General features: G+C 41.5%; 1 long non-coding RNA gene across 1 annotated transcript; it reads left to right on the top strand.

Moving 5' to 3' along the window:
- The first annotated feature begins 809 nt into the window (after positions 1-809).
- LOC140684855 (uncharacterized) lies at positions 810-18575 on the top strand. Its single transcript, XR_012057741.1, has 3 exons — positions 810-1461; positions 14927-15021; positions 17178-18575. It is a non-coding gene; the product is annotated as an uncharacterized lncRNA (long non-coding RNA).
- Positions 18576-18822: the final 247 nt, after the last annotated feature.

The following is an 18822-nucleotide window of genomic DNA, read 5'->3' as shown; positions in this document are numbered from 1 at the left end:
TTTCACAAAGACCTTCTTCACATCACATGTGCTATTAAATGCTTGAATCACATCATTAGTTTTTCCTGAAAGACTTCAGCATTATGCCACACATGGATAAACACTAACTTTGATGTTCAATAAGGTCACCAAGCTGGGAGATGAAATTCCTCTTGCTCACAAGTTCCTGGTAGCTTTGTAGGTTTTGTACTTTACTGAGGCAGAACATTCATATTGTCTAGTGATCTCTGTGAGAACATTTCCACCTTGGTGAAATAAATGTCCATTTAAAAATAATGGGCCATTTAAAATATTTTCCAACTGAATAGGATACAATAGAAAAATTAGTGTCCACTTCAGACGTCTTATCATCAGTTCACAGAGCAATGATAAGTGTCTTCCAGACATTTATAGGTGTCTTCCAGAAGAAAAACAGAACCACCTAAAGACATCCATGACCAATTATTTCAGGAGTATCAGAAATCAAATTACATTCTGTACAGTCAGGATGATGTATTTTTGAAGGTGTTCAACTTGGAGGAGGAAGCAACCTGCCCCCTAGAAACATCTCTCCAGTAGCCAGCACTCATGGCTCCTCCTCAGGCATGTTCAAAGACCTAACAGCAATGTTCTGGCAGCTTTCTGCAATAGATTTTGCTGTTGATCTAGGAAATAAATGGAGGAAGTTCAGAGTTATAGTGGCTATGAAACATTTTCTTCTCAGAAATGTGAAAAATTAAACTAACAAATGAATCACAAGTGCTGTATTGGGTTGGTATGGCAAGAGTTTTATTTCTTTTGGGGGGCGGGGCAGTATATGCAGAGAGGGGGGATACAGATGTGGCTTTTGAGACAAACATCCAGAAGCTTTTCCCATGTCCAGTCAGCTCCAGGACAGACCCACATCTGGCCAAGGCTGGACCTATCAGCAACAGTGACAGCACCTCTGGAGGAAAGTATTTAAGAATTAAGAAAAAAACCCTGCAGAACTGAGGCTGGGAGAGAGGAGTGAGAATATATTAGAGAAATTGCTTAGCAGATGTCTAAATCAGAGCAGAAGGAGGAGCAGGAGGAGCAGGAATGTCTCAGTTCTCTATTAGGGCAGTGGTTTAACTAACTTTTTTTCCTTTTTTGCTAAACTTGATTTTTCTTCTAAAGAACTTTGGATATTGTGCATAAAAGAAGGATCAAGAACCTGCTGTTTTTCTTAAACATTCTCAAAATGGAATGGAAATGTTCTTTTGTTGTGAAAGATTGTGACAAATTTTGGAGAAAATAAGTAATCTGAGAATTTATGTATGATTCTTTCTAATATAAATGAAATTGCATGAATGACAATTGAGCAGAGGACCCTAATTATTTTAAAGAGTGATGTTTTGGAGAAAAATACTGAGCCTGGAGATTATAACCCAAACGTAACTACTTGGCAATTTACATAACTGAAGTGGTGCCTGGGAGATGATAGAGACAACTGGGAAACAGGTTTGTGGAGTTTTATTTTTAAATTATTCTTTTTAATGGCAGTTTATCAAACAAATTAGTATTTAAAATATTTGACTATGCATTTGATGCTGCATATTTTGAGCATGTAAGATGTTCAAGGACTGCATTCACACTTTTATAATGTTTTAGGATATGGTTCATCGAATTGTGGTAGCTTGGCACAGAATACAAGGAGCTCATCAAATGTGTGACAGATGCAGGTGAAGAAAATAAAAAAGATGTCTGATATTGGCAGTTAAAATCTTATTCTGTGACTGTGAAGAAGAGTTAAAAGATAGATATAAGCAACATTTTGAACTCTACAAGGAAGATTGTAATTGTAATTGATTCATTATTCATCAAAGAATGAATATGACAAAAAAAAAACCCTCAAAGGTAATGCATCTAGTCTGTAAAACCAGACATTCTGATAGTTATTGCATAACCTCTCTACTACACACCTCTGTTTATTTATTTATTTGTATTCCTGGTCTAATTTTTAATTTCTCATATACTATTCTTCAAAGGATGTAATGATTCTACTCACATGGTGTGTGTAAGATACTCCTCAAAGGTTTTAAAAACAAGCCCAAGCTGCTGGCTGCACTAAAGGGCAGTTAAATGTTACAGCGACTGCATGGCTCCCATTATTTTGACAGGAATCTCTCTGGATACAGATCTTTGTTCCCAGATTCTGTGTGTCACAAGGGTGATTGCTCATTTCTCTCACCAGAGGTCAGGACATGCACAGAAAGCAGATAGAGGGGCTCCCAGCTCATCAAATTTTCATTCCCAAAGACCTGACAGGCAATGGTTTATCAAGGTTTCGATCAGGCACCTTCACAACCCATGTGGCAAAGGCTTTTGGCAGCCATATGTTGTGCTGCTGTTTCTCCACACTCTCACATGGCCCTTGTATCTAATTTATTTCTTCTGTGTTGTATTTCGGTATATTTTCTGTAATCACATCAGATGGGGGAAATACCAAAAAAAGAGGTTTTTATTAGCAAATGTCCTTGGCAGTCTGGAGTCAGGAGATGTAGCAGGATCATGGATCTGTGCAATTTTGGAAAAGTGTGTGACTAGGGGCAGAATGGTTAATTTATGTGCAAGTTATTATTGTTCACAGAATCTGTGCCATACACGGAATCAAACACTGTTACCAAATCTGAAAAAGTAGCATCAGCAAAGAATTCCAGTTTCCTCATTTGAATCTGATTTTTCTAAACCTCATAATACGAATTTACCCATTTGAGTTAACCTATAAGAACAATCAAAGGCAACCACAAGGATAAAAATGTAAAATTCCAGGAGCTTGAGGTTACACTGATGAGTATAGAATTTAGGGATCTTCTCTAGTTTTAGGAAATTTTCAGCTTCTAGGTTCATTAATTTTAAACTAATTAAACAATTTTTTCATGCTTAATTGGAAATATCTGTTAAAAATAATATATTAATTTTCATGTGTTTTAAAATTATATACAAGTCCTTGAGATGGATAATAATTGTTAATTAAAATACTACATTAGCTTAAAACACTTCTAAGGAAGAGGCAATAAATTCTAAATTATGAAGAAAAATGACATATGTATATTTTGTACAACATTTTTTTTTTCTTAGGCAGAAAATGCAGCAACCAGGATTAGCCAAAGTGGAGCGATGGAGACTACAAATGGTTGAAATGGCACAACAAAATGAATTTAAAAATTTTAAAAAAATTCAAAATTTTCCTGTTTGGATGGTTCAACTGGTACCCACAGTACACTGCAAAATAACCACACAATTTCTTTTGTTTGTATCATACAGAGCCATGAAAGCCAATTTATTTTTTAAACTCAATCAATTTTCTCTCCTAAATGAGCTGAGGTAGGGTCACCCACCAGTAAACCTCTGTCAAATTAGGTTTTTTTTAGAACTGTCCAGCTCTGCTCTTTAATAGCACCAGTTTGAATTAGACCTTAATGTAATGTCACTTTAAATTAGGGGCTTCAGCCTGAACGTGGCCATAAAGGATATTATCAAGGCAGAGTAAACAGATTTCTATCAAAACAAATCAGTGTAGGTAAGAAATAGCAAAGTCACTGACACTTTGGGGGTCTTGGATTTCATCATGGAATTGGCTGTGTCTGTTCAAACCAAACACAGGAATATCTTCAGGTGACACAGCTATTGTGTTTTTAACATAATAAATGCAAAAAAAATTACAAAGACATTGCCTCATGTTGGCTTTAACAGGTCTTTCCTCTGATTAATGCCCTCATTTCAGGGTTCTAAACCAGGTCCCTGCTGTTCCCCTGCAAGCAGGAGCTCTTACATTGCTGTGCTCAGTAACCTTGCCTAGTTCTCTCCCTTTTGCTCCAAATTCCTTCAGCCCACACAGCCCCCTTGTGCTCTGAGAGGCACTTTGGCTGTGCCAGATCTCACAGGAATCACTGGGGCTTTCTTAATGTTGTTGTTTAGTCCTACGAAGCCTGCTGACATCTTTTCCTTCCCCCAAAATAGCATCTCTGTTTATTTCCAGAGGCATAGAAGATGAAAGTGTGTGTGCATAAATAATCAGTTATTGATTTCCGAGCAAAATGTTCATAATTTACTTACAGGAGAAAGAATTTCAAGCACTTTTCCCAGGAATAGTTAATTCTAAGGGATGAGTTATTTATTTTGGAATTCTTTATCTTTATGTAATGAAATCCAGCAGGGAATGGTTGTGGGTGAGTTATTTACCAGATGGCAAAATTTCTCAGCCTACTCCAAGTCAATTGTTTTTGTGCACTTCCTACTCAACACTGCAGGAAAAAAACTCTGGAACCTGCACTTGACAACTGGCAGTCAAGGGAGAGAATCAGCTGAATTGCCATTTGTCCATTGTCCCTAGCAAAATAACCAGAGCCATTCTGAGCTGTTCATTACATAAAGAAGAGTAGAAATCAATGGAAATTAAATTACTGTAATTTTGGAGTCAACATCTGTATATAATTAAAAATACATATAGGATCTGGTGCTTACTAAGAAAACAACATTGATATGAAAATCTAATTCCTAACTGAATAATTGTCAATCATGGCACCACCTTAAAGAAGAAGGAGCCAGCTGGTACAGGACTAATCTGGACCCTCAGCTGCTCAAATCACTCTGGGCTTTGCCACTGACTTGCAGATTGTAAAAAATCCATGACATAAATTGTGGGGGAAAAGGTGAACTTGTCAACTTTTAAGTGGAATTATTTAATTTTTTTCCATAGAGTATTGAACCCTATGGAGGGTATTAGAGAAGTTCAATACCAAACAAACTTCATATGGGGAAAAAATTAGTGGAGACTATGATAAGCAGAAATGGTGTCTATAACTCGCTCCTGACTCAGGATCTGGCATGGTTGGGGTCTGTTTCCCACCATCCTGAGGCCATCCCCATTTTCTCCCTTCAGCCCCAGATCTCCTTCTGGACTGCTGAAATTCCCCAATGAGTTACTGATTCAGGAGATTAAATCCTGCAAGAAAATAATGTGATTTTCTTTCTGAAACTATCATTTATTTTGGCCACATTCAGCAATTAAAATATAGTAAGTGGGTCTGATGCCATTAAATGTCTGAAATTTGTAAATACTTTCAGGATCTAATAAGTCTTCTAGTGCCAGGATGGTAGAAAATTTGGGAGGAAATGTTATTTATAGTTACTCTGGTGAAATCCAGAAAAACCTATTGATTAAACCATATAATTATAATTTCTGTAGTAATGTGTAACTTTGCAGACTTTGGACCAAGCTGTTTGAGCTGGTGGTCCGAGTCAACCAGGGCTTTGGGGTGTTTACGGTTTATATTTCGCCACACACAGTTTCAAAATAAGAAAATCCTGAAGAGCTTTCAAGAGAAACAAAAAATTTAAAAAATAATTAAAAAAAAATAATGGGGACGGGGTGGGGAGAGATAAAATGACTTAATGAGGATGTGAATTCAATTGACTGTACAGAGAAAACTCAGTGTGAACGGAACCGCAGAAACACAGGCTGTTTTGGTTTTGAAGGGACCTTAAAGCCCCTCCAGTGCCACTCCTGCCATGGCAGGGACCCCTTCCACTGTGCCAGGCTGCTCCAGCCCCAGTGTCCAGCCTGGCCTTGGGCACTGCCAGGGATCCAGGGGCAGCCACAGCTGCTCTGGGCACCTGTGCCAGGGCCTGCCCACCCTGCCAGGGAAGGGAAATTAATCACAAAAGTCAGGGAGACTTCCCAGTGTTACAAAGAAGAAGCCATCGTATTGTTACCATTTCTAATTAACAACCTGTCATTATTTCTAATTACCAGACAAAAATAAAGCACAAAACAGTACCAATAGCAGATTGTTTTAAAAAGGCTAAAAGAAAATATGAGCAGCATGAGACCTGGTTTTTCACTAATTCCAGTTGTACTGGATTTAAGTTGGCACAACTTTTCCTCTCAGTAAAACTGAAGTGATCAATAACTGAGTGAGAAACAGGAGAAGGAGAGTTAGCAAATTATATCACCAATGAACTTTGTGTGGACTATGTTTACATTTTGGAGCTGAGATGAATGATTTTATTAAAGATCTGAGAATGCTTAAAAGCATATTTTAGAGCCTAATGTTAATATCTCGTACTGTCTTGAGTCTTCAATTTATATTGGTGCTGTGCTTTGCTGTTCCATGCTTAAAAATAACCATAACATTTCAAATTATAGAAATTTATTTATCTCTCTCCTTCCTCTTTTTTTAAATGATATTCATATATTAGGAGGGGGAATAGTGAACTCTTACAAAAAAAATTACTTTACAACTCCTGTGACTTTCCTAATTTTCACATTTATAATAGCCAAGGCTCATAATTTCTAGGCTACATAAGAAAATGGAAAGGCAAACATGGAGAAGGCAGTGGAAAAAAGACTCCAGGTCTGGCATCTTTTCCCAAGTCTGTGATTTGCATGACAAATGCCAGCATAAAATACCATGGAGAATTCTATGAAATAGTAAGTGATGGAGATGTATGTTTGCAAAATCTCTTTTCTATAGCAGTTGAATTATGGATGAGGAACTGGTTTTAATGGTCTGACAGCAATTTTTTAGTGGTTGATATTATAGTCAGTGCCCTTTAGTCCAGTTTAGTGGCATAAAAAGCATTGCCTGAGCACTAAAAATTTCAGAAAAAAAAAACCCCAAAGTTTCATACAGGAAGAGAATCGCCTTCACTTATTTTTTCACTCAGGTTTTCACCTGCTGCTATTGTTGGGTCCCTTTGTACCTGATTAAGATGTATTGTACTTAACAGCTATCATGGATTTGAAAAGTAGAAAACCTTATAATAAACACAACCAAATAGAAGTCAGAATTGTAATATGATTTTTTCAATGATTTGGATAAAATACAAAAATCCCAAACTATATTGAAGACAAATTCTGAAGGAAATATCAGAAGTGCTTCCTTTTTTGTATTTTTTTTTTATCTTAAGGGAAATTTCAGTACTCCAGCCTGTACTGTCTTGTTTCAATCTGTTTATATGTGTTGTATTTAAATTGTCCAGCATTAAATTGCTAATACCTGGGATCCTTGACTAATAGGAGTGGTGGTTCAGGCGCACCTATGAAAATTCCCATTACATGATAGAGATCGTGTTCCTCAAGGATATAAGCTAAAAAGGATTAGAGGTATAAAACTAGTAGGTCACATGGCAAGGCTTTGAATTTAGTAACATTGTGCAAAAAATAGGGACAAATTTAGACTTCCATGATGTCGGAACAATGCACAAGTAATTTTATGAACTACTGTGAAAAAAACCTGCTTCCAAACTACCAGAACACTGGCATTTTTCACAGGAATTATTTTCACAGAAACCTCAGTAGTATTTCAGTAGAGCATTTTAAACTACTGTCTTTGTAGAAACCATCCAGAAAGTGTAATTTGTCTTAGGACATTTAAGGTTGCCTAATATTTCTGTCTATAAAGTTGTAATTCTATGTAGTGGTCAGTGTTCACTTTTACATCTCCATCAAGCTCATTTTGGTTTTGTATCTGAACTCAAAATGTCCCTCAGACATTTTTGGAGGTTCCAGGTCCAGGTCAGAAGCATTTGAGACCCTGGCAGGCAGCTGGAAACAGTTGTGATTTTGGGTTTGGGCCATGGAATGATTTACCAACCTTGCAGAGAGAACAAGAAGTCACAAAAGTTTAGATATTATAGTAGAAGTAGTCACAAAGTAAAGGGAAGAATTTTTTTAGTGCTGTACAGGGGGGTTTTAAGTCCCGTACGGGGGGGTTTTGGTTTTGTACATGGGGGTCAGAAGTTTTAAGATGGAGAGATTTGGGCCTGTCCTGTCCTCCCTCTTTCTTCTTCCTTACCTCCATGTTTTTGGTGATGTTGGCACTCACAGACTGGTTTAGAGTAGAAAGGCACCATTTAATATAGGTAATAGGCATTGGGGAAAAACTATAAACATTTTACATGTAATGTACCATATAAAAGACAGCAGCAGCCCTGGGCGAGGGAGAGAAGAAGCAGTCGGGAGTCAGAGAGGATGTCAGGGTGTGTGTGTGCCTCTGCCTGAGCTGTGAGCAAACCACAGCAGCCCGAGAAGAAAATCTTTTAGATAACTTGCAATAAACTGCCTTGAGACCAGACAACAGAAGACTTCTGAGCTTTTTTTTGAAAGCACAAGTTGGAGGAGAGATTTTTCCACCACACAGAGCCACCCCAACCTAGGGTGAGCTCTGGCAGGTTTGCAATATAATTTTTTTTTTTCCCAGTATCTGATTTTTGGTTTTGCAATTTCATCCAAATATATTTTCTGTGCAAGTGAAGAGGTTTTAATTCTCATATCTCCTACAGACCATTGCAGAGTCAAGAGATTTCAGATGAGGTAGCCTCAATTCTTGTTTTTATAGATTTTACCAGAAGAAGGTCAGAGCTAAATACATTTTCTAACCCACACAAAAAAGCAGAATCTTCTCTGGAAAGGAGTTAGAAAAACTCTTGCTGATGCATATTTAGTCATAGAGGGAAATTGGATTTATGTCAATATCACGATGGATGGATTCCGTTGGAAATTCCTCAAGTAAAAGGAAATTGTTACTGAAACATGTTTTAATTTCAGCTCTCTGTCCATGGAGATAAAGTGCCAGGTAATGTGAGGACAACTCTAAAATCCATGGTTTAATTTACTGGTTTTAATCTAACAAGCTAAAAACATTTAATTAATACCTCTGCAGCTTGTTACATTTCACAGCAGTGGATTTTATTGCTGGATATCTCCTGATTTCTGTTTCTCTTTCTGTGCAAATATGCATGGGGTTCTCAGTTACAACTCCTTAGTATACATTAAATCATATGAAAAAGTAGCAAAGCAGTAGCTTTTCTTCTTCCCATTGAACTGGTTTTGGTACAAGAGGTCTCATCAATATTAACCAAAGAGTAAATTAAGAAGACTTAATGAAATGTGATACATTTGTGTGAAAGAAGAGGATATTTCTGCAGTGTCCCTGCTTTCCCAAGTTCCAAAATGCTTTAAAATAACTCAAATTGAGGTATCCCACCACTATCATCTGTAATGAATGAAGATATTTTATTCTTTTTCATGTATCTTGTAGTGGTTCTTCTTTGCCTTTAAAAGTGTCAGAATGTTCTAAGAGGTGAGGAGCCCAGCTCCAGGAGGTTCATGAGTTCACAGGAGGAAATTACTGAGTTGGCCTTGTCAGAGCATGTCCAATTCTTTTTTTCAGCTCAATATTCTTTGCTACAGGAGACAGAGAAATATGTCCTTTATTTTTTTATAAATTTTAAAGGAAGCTCTTTTCTGTTTCATATTTTCACATTCTGGATATTCTCAAAGTCAAATACCACCTGCTTTTCTATTTTTATATTCCTTTATGAGCACTAATCTAAGCAAAGTTCTGTGGCTTTGCTTTCTTTCTGCAGTGACTGGCTGCACCCAGGCCAGTTGAATTAAAAGCCAGAAGGGATGGTTCTTGTATGTCAGGCACAAAAGAAACCATCAGCACAGAGATGTGGGGACTGAAAATCTCCCTGAGTGTGTTCAGTTCCATGTGGGATTAGGGGTCTCCTGTGGCTGTCAGCCCAGCCCGATTGGGAATGTGTTGAGAGAAGCAGCCATGGCTCCTGGTGCTGTTAAGGCCAAATTGTAGATTTATAAAAAGGTCATTAATTATTAGAGTTGAAGAAAAGCAATGTGAATTTTTCAATATGTTAATAACCATAAAATGGTTTCGGTGGGAAGGGATTTAAAGGTCATCCAGTGCCACCCCTGCCATGGGCAGGGACACCCTCCACTGTCCCAGGCTGCTCCAGCCCCAGTGTGCAGCCTGGCCTTGGGCACTGCCAGGGATCCAGGGGCATCCACAGCTGCTCTGGGCACCCCTGCCAGGTAATACCTCTAAGGCAACTCACACAATACAAGGTCTTCTATGCGTAAATTCTGTGTTTCCTTGATTTGCATCATCCTGTCTAAGCAGGAAATCGTCCTTAGGATCACCTGAAGGAGAATGGGAAATAGCTCAGCCAATTCAGATCCCACCTCTCTCATCACTGGAACTGGAAATCCTAATGTAAATCAGCTTTTTTAAATGGGGAAAGCAGGTTGTGGATATGAGATTTGTAATTCCCAGGAGAGCTCTGGGAAGCAACATCAGGCAAACTGTAGGACAAATTTATGAGCACTTCCAGTGTTAGAAACGGGCCCACACTGCCGGTCCTAGAAGTGATTTCAGCATTTATTACAACAAAAAGAAAGGCCTGAAGCAAGGGGCCCTGGGCTGAGCAGGAGCATTCCCATCGAGGATGCTGCAGTGCCGGCGCTGGCTCTGCTGAGCAGCGATGGCCCCGATGTTCCAGGGGGAGCAGCACGGCTTCACTGGGTCTGGTGCCCCTTTTTATCCTGTTTTTGTCCCTGGGGCTTGGTTTCTGTTTGGATCCTTCATTTGCATGAAGGTTTAAGGGCTCGATTGGCCCATGACGCGTCTTTCCGGGCTGGCTGCACTTTACTTAGGTGTAATACGGTACTTGAGTACCGTATTTCTTATAAATGCCCTTTGAACCCCTTTTACCATAACCAAACTTAGAGCGCTGCTTAACAATTTACAGCTCTTTCACAGCCCTTTCTAAGCTATTTGTAACACTAGGATAGAATGTACCATCGTTAACCTGACTTTAAAATGCACATGGAGGTCTGATAATGAGAAGAATGTAGGTTTATTGTCTCAGGATATATAGGTGGTGTTTCCTTTGAAAAGCAGAGTGCCTTAGGACTATTGTATTTGAGGACCTTGAAAGGTTCTGCAAAAATCATATAACAATTATCAATTAGAAGATTAATTATAATGGTTTTTCAGACTGCTTGAAGAGAGCTGAAGAGTATGCACCACACTTCAAATATTTGTAAACCCATTATCACAAATGCATTAAGTTTAATATAGATTTAGTTGCAATCAGGTTCTTCTCTCTTTCCCCATATGTCATTAATTGCTACCTGATGACTCTTCCTTTACCATGAAGAATTAGTTTTTGCTCAAACTAAGAGAGTTAATGCTGTACATCAGGTACTCCCACAGCCTTGATCCCTTTCCTACACCTTCTAAATTAGAGGTTTGGTGCTTTGCACCCCTGCACTGTTCTCTCTCTTCTCGACAAATGCTCCAGCTCTGGGCCTAAAAAGAGTGGCAGCTTTCTTTCTGTGCAATCTGGTGTGTAGGTGTTTTGTTCAAGCACCAGTACATTAAAGAGCCAGCAGAGTAATTAGGATTAATTTTCTCAAGCTTCCATGAAAACAAATAGAAAATTATTTGCAACGACCTATTTGCACAGTGGCAACTTAAGTGGAATAGACTAAAATCATTACAGGTAATTTAATTTACAAACAAATATTAGCCGAGCTTTACCCGTATGAAAAGTGATTTTTTTGCAAGTCCAAGTCAAAATGCATCTTTCTGAGTGCTTTTACAAATTGATGATACACTTGGAAATAATATCTTTCATTGGTAAAAAAACCTGCCCTTAGCACTTTCCCCGTGCCCTAATCTCCTTGTATATCTGCCCCTCTCTGAGAGAAACTCCCAAAAATCAAAGGAGTTCCCCCTCCCCACCTCATCAGTTTCCTTTAGTAACTCAATGGGAAGAAATTCCACAGCCAATAAGGAAAGAACAGAAAAAACCCAGCCCCCAACAAATACCTATGGAATAAAAAAGGTTTAGGTAAAGTTAATAATAAATGGAAATTAGGAAGGACTTGGAGACTGGAATGTATGCATCAAACTTTGAGAGTCCCTTCTTTCCTTGTCCTGTAAAATTGGAATAATACCTTCTGAGTGGGCTAAGAAATGGTATTTGTTATGAACAAAACAGCCTGGCTGGGCACTTGGCTTGGGCTAAGTACTGACATTGAAATGTTAATTAGCTAATTGTTCCTGGGAATCACCTACCTTCCCCCCACCCTCACTACCATTCTAGGACTGGGACGCAAAATAATCCAGTGGAATCATGGGAGGGGGTTTTGGGGATGAAAAACACCCCTAAATGGAAAAGATGGGCACAGTGGAGGGGGCTGGATGGGTGTGCACGTTGGGGAAAAGGGAACCACATCCCTAGTCTGTGTCTGACCTGTCACCATAACCTGCAGAGGACCAGACTGGAGTGGGCTGTGGGAAGCAGGAGCAAAGCACACACACACTTCCTGGTGTTACCAGGAGGGAAGGAGAGGGGACAGATGCTGCAGGACTTCGGCAGCAGGCTCTGCACATCCCCTCACCCTGCGGCTACCAGTGTGCCAGGAGGAAAGAAGAGAGGACGGACTGCTGGGACTTCAGATACAGACTGCACACCTCTTCACCTCCAGCTACCAGTGTGCCACGGAGACTCCAGGGACAGACTCTGCATGTCTTCTCACCCTTCGGGTACTGGAGAAGCTACAACAGCGGGGACGAGCTCCTTGTTGAGCCCCTTGCCGAGCTGACTTTTTAATAAAGAGCTGAACATTAATAAAGGCATAGACCCTGTTCATTTCAGTATTCAGTGCTCAGAGGAGCTGGTTAAATTAATATTCATGTACTTTCCAAAAAAAAAAAAAAAAAGGGGAAAAAAATCCTTAATAATTTTATGAAGAACTGATAAAAAAATCGCCAACCTCTTGTCCCCAAAACCAAAAGTTGTCCAAATTATAATCTTAATTGTTTAGCAGTAACAGTTAGTGTCCATGAACCAAAATTTGCTGTGATTTTCCATGCAACATACAGGAGAAAATGTAAATGAGAAATGATGGTATAAATAGGCTCGTTAAAAGTGCAAAGCAGACTAATTAATTAATAAACTTGTCTGAAGTTTTAAGTTTGACATGACAGTTACAAAGATGAGAGAGAAAACAACCCTCTGTTTCCTAGTGCTGTACCTGAACAGTGTCTAATTGACAACAAGTAAAAATCATTCTTCAGTATGATTATTGTTCGCAGATCTGTGCCCAGCACTGCTAAGTGCTGTCAGATTTCTTAGATGCCACAATGCCAATTATTTCTTGTGACTGTGTTATCTTTATGCTATAAATGAAAATTGGTCCAGCCAAATTAAAATGAAAAATAAAAGTTTTATTTAGGATCGAATTCTCTCTGAGCCAGCCACAAAGAAAAGGACAGCGCTGAGCCCGGGTTCAGCGCTGGGTGCGTGACAGGAAGGAGCCTGTCAGCAGAGGTTCCCCTGGACACACACACCACCCTCTTGGACCCTGCAGTTCTTATAGGAAATTTTCTGCCCGAGGCGAGGATTTCAGCCATGTGCCTTTTCTTTCGATTCAGAGACCCACATATTCATAAAGTTCTTTTCTCCGGGTAGAGGTTGAACAATCCAAGTCCAGGTGTGGACGATTTTTCTTGATGGAATTACGGGAACCGTGGCATTCAGATGTATCAGCCCAGAGGACTCCAGGGATCCCAGTCTTGGGTCCTTACCAGGATGATCAGCTCCCAGGTGTTCCAGTATCCCTTTGGAACAGCCCATCTCTGGGCGAGCCACATGTATTAAATTGCAAATGAGGCTTTGTCCCAGAAAACCGGTTTTTGGTGTAACAGATATGTGGGGGAAGCTCCCAGTGGTGGTGTGTGCTTTGCAATAACAAAATATTACACATATTGAATCATATTTCCCTAAATCAAATACAACAGTATTACATTGGCACAAATTATAGTCAACATACATATCATTTATAATCTGAAAATACAAAGTAGTCTCCCAAAAGCCTGATTTTATTTCCCCTCTGACCCTTTGTCATCGCTGGGGTGGTGGTGCATGAGGACAGCAGCCCTAGAGAACAGTCAGAGCCAGTACTGCTCACTTTTCCTGCCTTTCCCTTCCTCTCCACCTTCTTGTTATTCCTCTCCCCCAGCCACAGACATAAACCTCCAGTCTGTCATCAGTCTCGAGTTTGTCCTCGGTGCTTTTTTGCTGCTCTTGTCTCCTTTCCTGCCACTGCCTTTATTGTTTGTCACTCACTCCCACTCCAGCTTTGCACTCTTGTGTCAGGAGATGTGAGTGGCCCTGTTACTCAAGAGTTCTACAAGTATTTCCCATGTTCTGCTGAGATTTGATTTTTCCCAGAAATCAGGCTAACAATACATTTCAGCCTAACTCAGGAGTCACAGGAAAGAGGCAGTGGGACTACGAAGACAAGCTTTCTCCACCTTAATCTCCCTTTTTAGAATCAGTTCTTGGAGAAAGAATCAAGCCGTACTGAGAATGACGCTTTTATTAATGCATGAAGAGACTTTGGGCAGGAAGGAGCCAGACAGGTATCTGCTGCCAATGATTATTTATATTCAGGGCTTGAGATATATTTGTAAATAAACCAAGCCATTTTTGCCTTAGCTGCCTGTGACACATGTACTGTATGTGTGGATGGAAAATGTGACATCTGTTCTCTGTGCTTACAACACTGACTGAGGCAAAAGAACTGAATGTCACTGGCAGTGCAGCTCCCACAGAACCAGGACTTTCCTGGATAAAGCTCTTCATTGCTGATCTGTGTTGCTAAACCCAGAGGTACTTATCCTGCAGTCTTTACAAGGGGAGCAGCACTGGTGCTGTTGTAACTCCCTCTGTAAGATACTCTAGGCGTTTATGGAAGGTTGTGTTGAAGGATGGATAAACAGCCACCGTAAGGATGGATAAATAACCACCATGAGATTCTGAGCACAAGAACCCTTGTGCTTCTTGTTTTTTCATTATTATTGCTAAGATCCACCCTCTCTCAAACGAGAGTTTCCAAGGATGCCTGGCCTATTCCTAGAATATGGTTTTTAGGGCAGGTGTACACACTTCAGCTGCCTGGTGTCACCCATCCAGTGCAGGTGTCCCCACTGGGTCACAGCATTCCCTAAAACACAGGTTTCATATTAAAAAAACAAATAATTCCTAGAGCTGAATTAACATTTTTTCTTTTCTGCAAAATCTATGTTTTCTGCCTGTTTTCCAGCCTCCACCTGTTCCACCACTGACTCCTGACAGCAACAGCTTTGACTTCAGGACATTTGTGTGAACTTGTGCCAGTCTTCAAAAGTCTTGACTGAGGTATTGACACTGTGATAAAAGAGCCTTGGCAGATTTCCTAGATGAAATCTGTTAGCCCGGAGAAAAGGAGGCTCAGGGGGGACCTTGTGGATCTGCACAACTCCTGACAAGGAAGAGGGACAGGAGCAGAGGGAACTGTAATGAACAGGGCTTATGCCTTTATTAATGTTCAGCTCTTTATTAAAAAGACCAGCTGGGCAGGGGGCTCGACACGGAGTTCGCCCCCGCTGTTGTAGCTTTTTCCTGGTAGCCGAAGGGGGAAAGTCTGTCCCTGAAGTCTCCGTGGCACACTGGTAGCTGGAGGTGAAGAGGTGTGCAGTCTGTATCTGAAGTCCCGATCAGCAGACCATCCTCTCTCCTTTCCTGCTGGCACACTGGTAGCCGAAAGGTGAGGAGATGTGCAGAGCCTGCTGCCAACGTCCAGCAGCAGCTGTCCCCCCTCCTTCTCTCCTGGTAACACCTGGAAGAGTTGTTCCTTTGTGCCTGCTTCCCACAGCCCAGTCCAGTCTGGTCCCTTGCAGGCTATGGTGACAGGTCAGACATAGACCAGGGATGTGGTTCCCTTTTCCCCAACCAGCACACCCACCCAGCTCCCTCCACTGTGCCCAGCTTTCCATTTAGGGGTGTTTTTCATCCCCAAAACCCCCTCCCATGATTCCACTGGATTATTTTGCATCCTGGTTTGTTCAAGTGTGGGTGGGGTTGGAGGTGATTCCGAGGAGCACTTAGCTAATTAACATTTCAGTGTTAGTACTTAGCTCAAGCTGAAGTGTCCCAGCAAGGCTGTTTTGTTCATAACAGGAACGTCCTCAGGCTGGGCCAGGGGAGGCTCAGGGTGGACACCAGCAGGAATTTCCCCATGAAAAGAGTGCTCAGGCTTTGTCAGGGGCTGCCCAGGGAGGTTTGAAGTCTCCATTTCTGGAGGTTTCCAAGGGAGGCCTGGATGTGGCACTCAGTTGTTGGAGTTTCCCCCATATTATGGTTTCTCCCTCTCCCCCTCTTTACGTTACTTGGTCCATCCCTCCTTCTCCTCCTCCCCCTTTCGCCTGTCAATCTTCCCTTTCCCCACCCCAGTTATATAACTTTCCGCTGAGTCATTCCCCTGACCCCACCCCGGGGACTGTCTGTCACCCTGAGCCCTCTCCCTTCTATCCAGAACCTTCCAGCCAGGGCCTCAGGTGATAGGCTGATCCCTGGGGACCCCTCCTGCCCTCTCACCTTATTGGATCCCTCCCCTGATTGTCATTCCCTTCACCACTCCCCGGTTATTCCCCACTGGCCCACGGTTGAGCCCTCCCCAGGTCGACACCCCCTGTTATAACCCCTTGCTGGCTGTATCCCTTCGCCTTTTGGGGCATACCCTATTGAGGTTGAGGTGGGTCTCGTCGACCACCAATAAACTTGGAGTTTTGGTACCCCCTTAAGGACGACTCCTGCGTCTTTGTCCACGTTGCAGAGGATCCCTCTCGGGGCTGTTGCAGCAGAACTCACGGGTCACACCCCTCGCCAGTGGTGGCCATAGGGGGTGGCCCTCGTTGTCTAGCGTGCCTGACATCAGGCTAGCTGCTGACCGCCGGAGGCACTGCGACACTCAGTGCCCTGGGCTGGGTGACCAGAGGGATCAGTCATAGGTTGGAATTGATGATCCTGGAGGTCTTTTCCAACCTTAATGATTCTCTGTGACCTGAGAGAGGTGAATATGTATAAAATCCTCCTTCTGGGTGCCCTAAACAGTGGCAGCTCTAATCCAGGCACACCTTTGGGTGTTGTGGGGTCAGTTTGTGCTGATGTGTGCCTCATGTCACCATCCCAGTGTGCTGGAGAGGAGGGAAACTCAGGACAGGACTTCACTGAGACAACCCCTAAAGTTTTGGGGTGATGGACCCTCTGCCCTCAGTGGAAGAGCTTGCCCAGAGCCAAGCACATGGAGCTGAGGGATTATCCAGCCTCTCACTTCTCTCCCCATCCCAGTGGACATTCAGGACCCCTGAGCTGTGTCCCTGTGAGTGGGGAGCTCATCCTGCCCAAATTCACAGGACAAAGCACATTTATTCACTGACATGAAGCAAATCTCAGAGCATGGGAGAGAGAAAACCCATGGCTTGGGTGGGTTGGGCATTTGCCCTCAGTATCCTCAAATCCTTGTGTCCTTGCAGAATTCCTCCTGGATATTCCTGTCCTTCAGAAGGAGAGCACTGAAAGAAGCCATTTGAACACCAAGTATTGGATATTCTGCATTTGGATGAACTACTCTTCCATCCCTTCTGAGCTCCCTGGGCTAATAGACAATATGGAAAACTATTCTCAGCTCCATTTTCAGGTACCTATTTTTAATGCTGCACAATAACCTGTACAACAATCAATGTCCAGCTCTGTTGTCTAGCATTTCTCTCTCCTCTTGGAGAATAGTATAAATATTAATAGCAGTAACCATGGATATTCTCTTTCATCTGACATGGTACAAAAGAAGAAAGCTTCTCCAGATCAAATTGACTATTGATCTTGATGTGTCTATTTGTGCAACCACTGTCACTGTAGTTTCAACACTATAATTTAAAAAAAAATTGAAGCAAGGTAACCTTAGTCAAACTCAAAAGCAGTAAAAATAGATAAAACATGATGGATGGACTACTTCTTCTCTCTTACAGAACAAGGGCTAACTAGGAGCCAGAGATGAGACTACAGGGTAAAATCAGTGCTGACGTAGTGTCAGCCCTTGAATTTGTTGAAGTGAAAAAAATCTATATATTGTGAAAGAAATTGCAATTCTGTTAGGAGCAGAATCCTCAAATGAACTGAACGGAAGCAAGAAAATTACTTGGAAATGAGTGAAGGCTGGAACCAGACTTAACTTTGATTCTTTTCTCTCTGCATCCATCATGTTTAGTGATTGTGCTTTGTTTAATAACAAGGACAAACAGTAGTTTAGCACAGCTGTTCTCTCACTTGCATTTTCCTGCAAATAAAACCATTAAACAGGCTTTTTTTCTGACTAGCAGCTCAGTCTATGGCAAGAAGAAATTATTACTCCCCCATACAATCCTTTTTCATTCCAAAGCACAATGATCTCCCTTGGCTGCTGAATGGCTAAAAGATGGAATAGATTGTTTTTAATGTGACTCTGATTGACCTTTGTCTTCCCCACACTTTCTGGCTTTAATTCTTCTTAGAATGGCATTAGCATTTGTTGAATACATATACAATTGTATTTGCTGAAACTGTTGTATATAAAGAATGCTCTGCGACAGACTCTGTTCTTCAATAGAAATGTAATGTCTTTATGCCAGCCACGAGGATTGAAAATCTCTGATTATGGGATTACATTTTCTGCAATCAGAAAGGTTTTGTGGCAGAGTATTTTTAGTTTTGCTGCCTGTTTTGTCTCCCTGTTCTTCATCAGTAAATACATCCCTTCTCAAAATTTCCTTCTTCGCTGGGTTTACTGTACAAAGAGCTTATGAGTGGCTGAGACATCCATTCATAGGTTTTAACAGTTTATTCAGGCTGTCTCTTTTCTGTCTTCATAAGCAGAGACTCATTTTCCACCATTGTGGAAGTGTGTGGGATTTGTAATTTTCTCTTCTTCCCCCCCCCCCTTCCCCCTCCTCCCCTCCAGCGCATATCCCTTTGCCCGCCCCGCCCCTCTCCCTACGCGGTCTTTTGTCCTGATCCTGTGTTCCCTTGTCCTTCCCCCTCGCCACGCGGTCTGTCCCTGCCCCCCCTCTCGCCCCACCTTTCCCATTGCCACTCCTGCCTCCCCGGGGTCTCCCGGGGCTTCCCCTGCCTCTGTCCCCTGCCCTG

Source organism: Taeniopygia guttata, chromosome 11 (assembly GCF_048771995.1).
Source record: "Taeniopygia guttata chromosome 11, bTaeGut7.mat, whole genome shotgun sequence".
NCBI lineage: Eukaryota > Metazoa > Chordata > Aves > Passeriformes > Estrildidae > Taeniopygia > Taeniopygia guttata.
The sequence above is the reverse complement of the archived record's forward strand: the minus strand, read 5'-3'. Positions and strand labels throughout refer to the sequence as shown.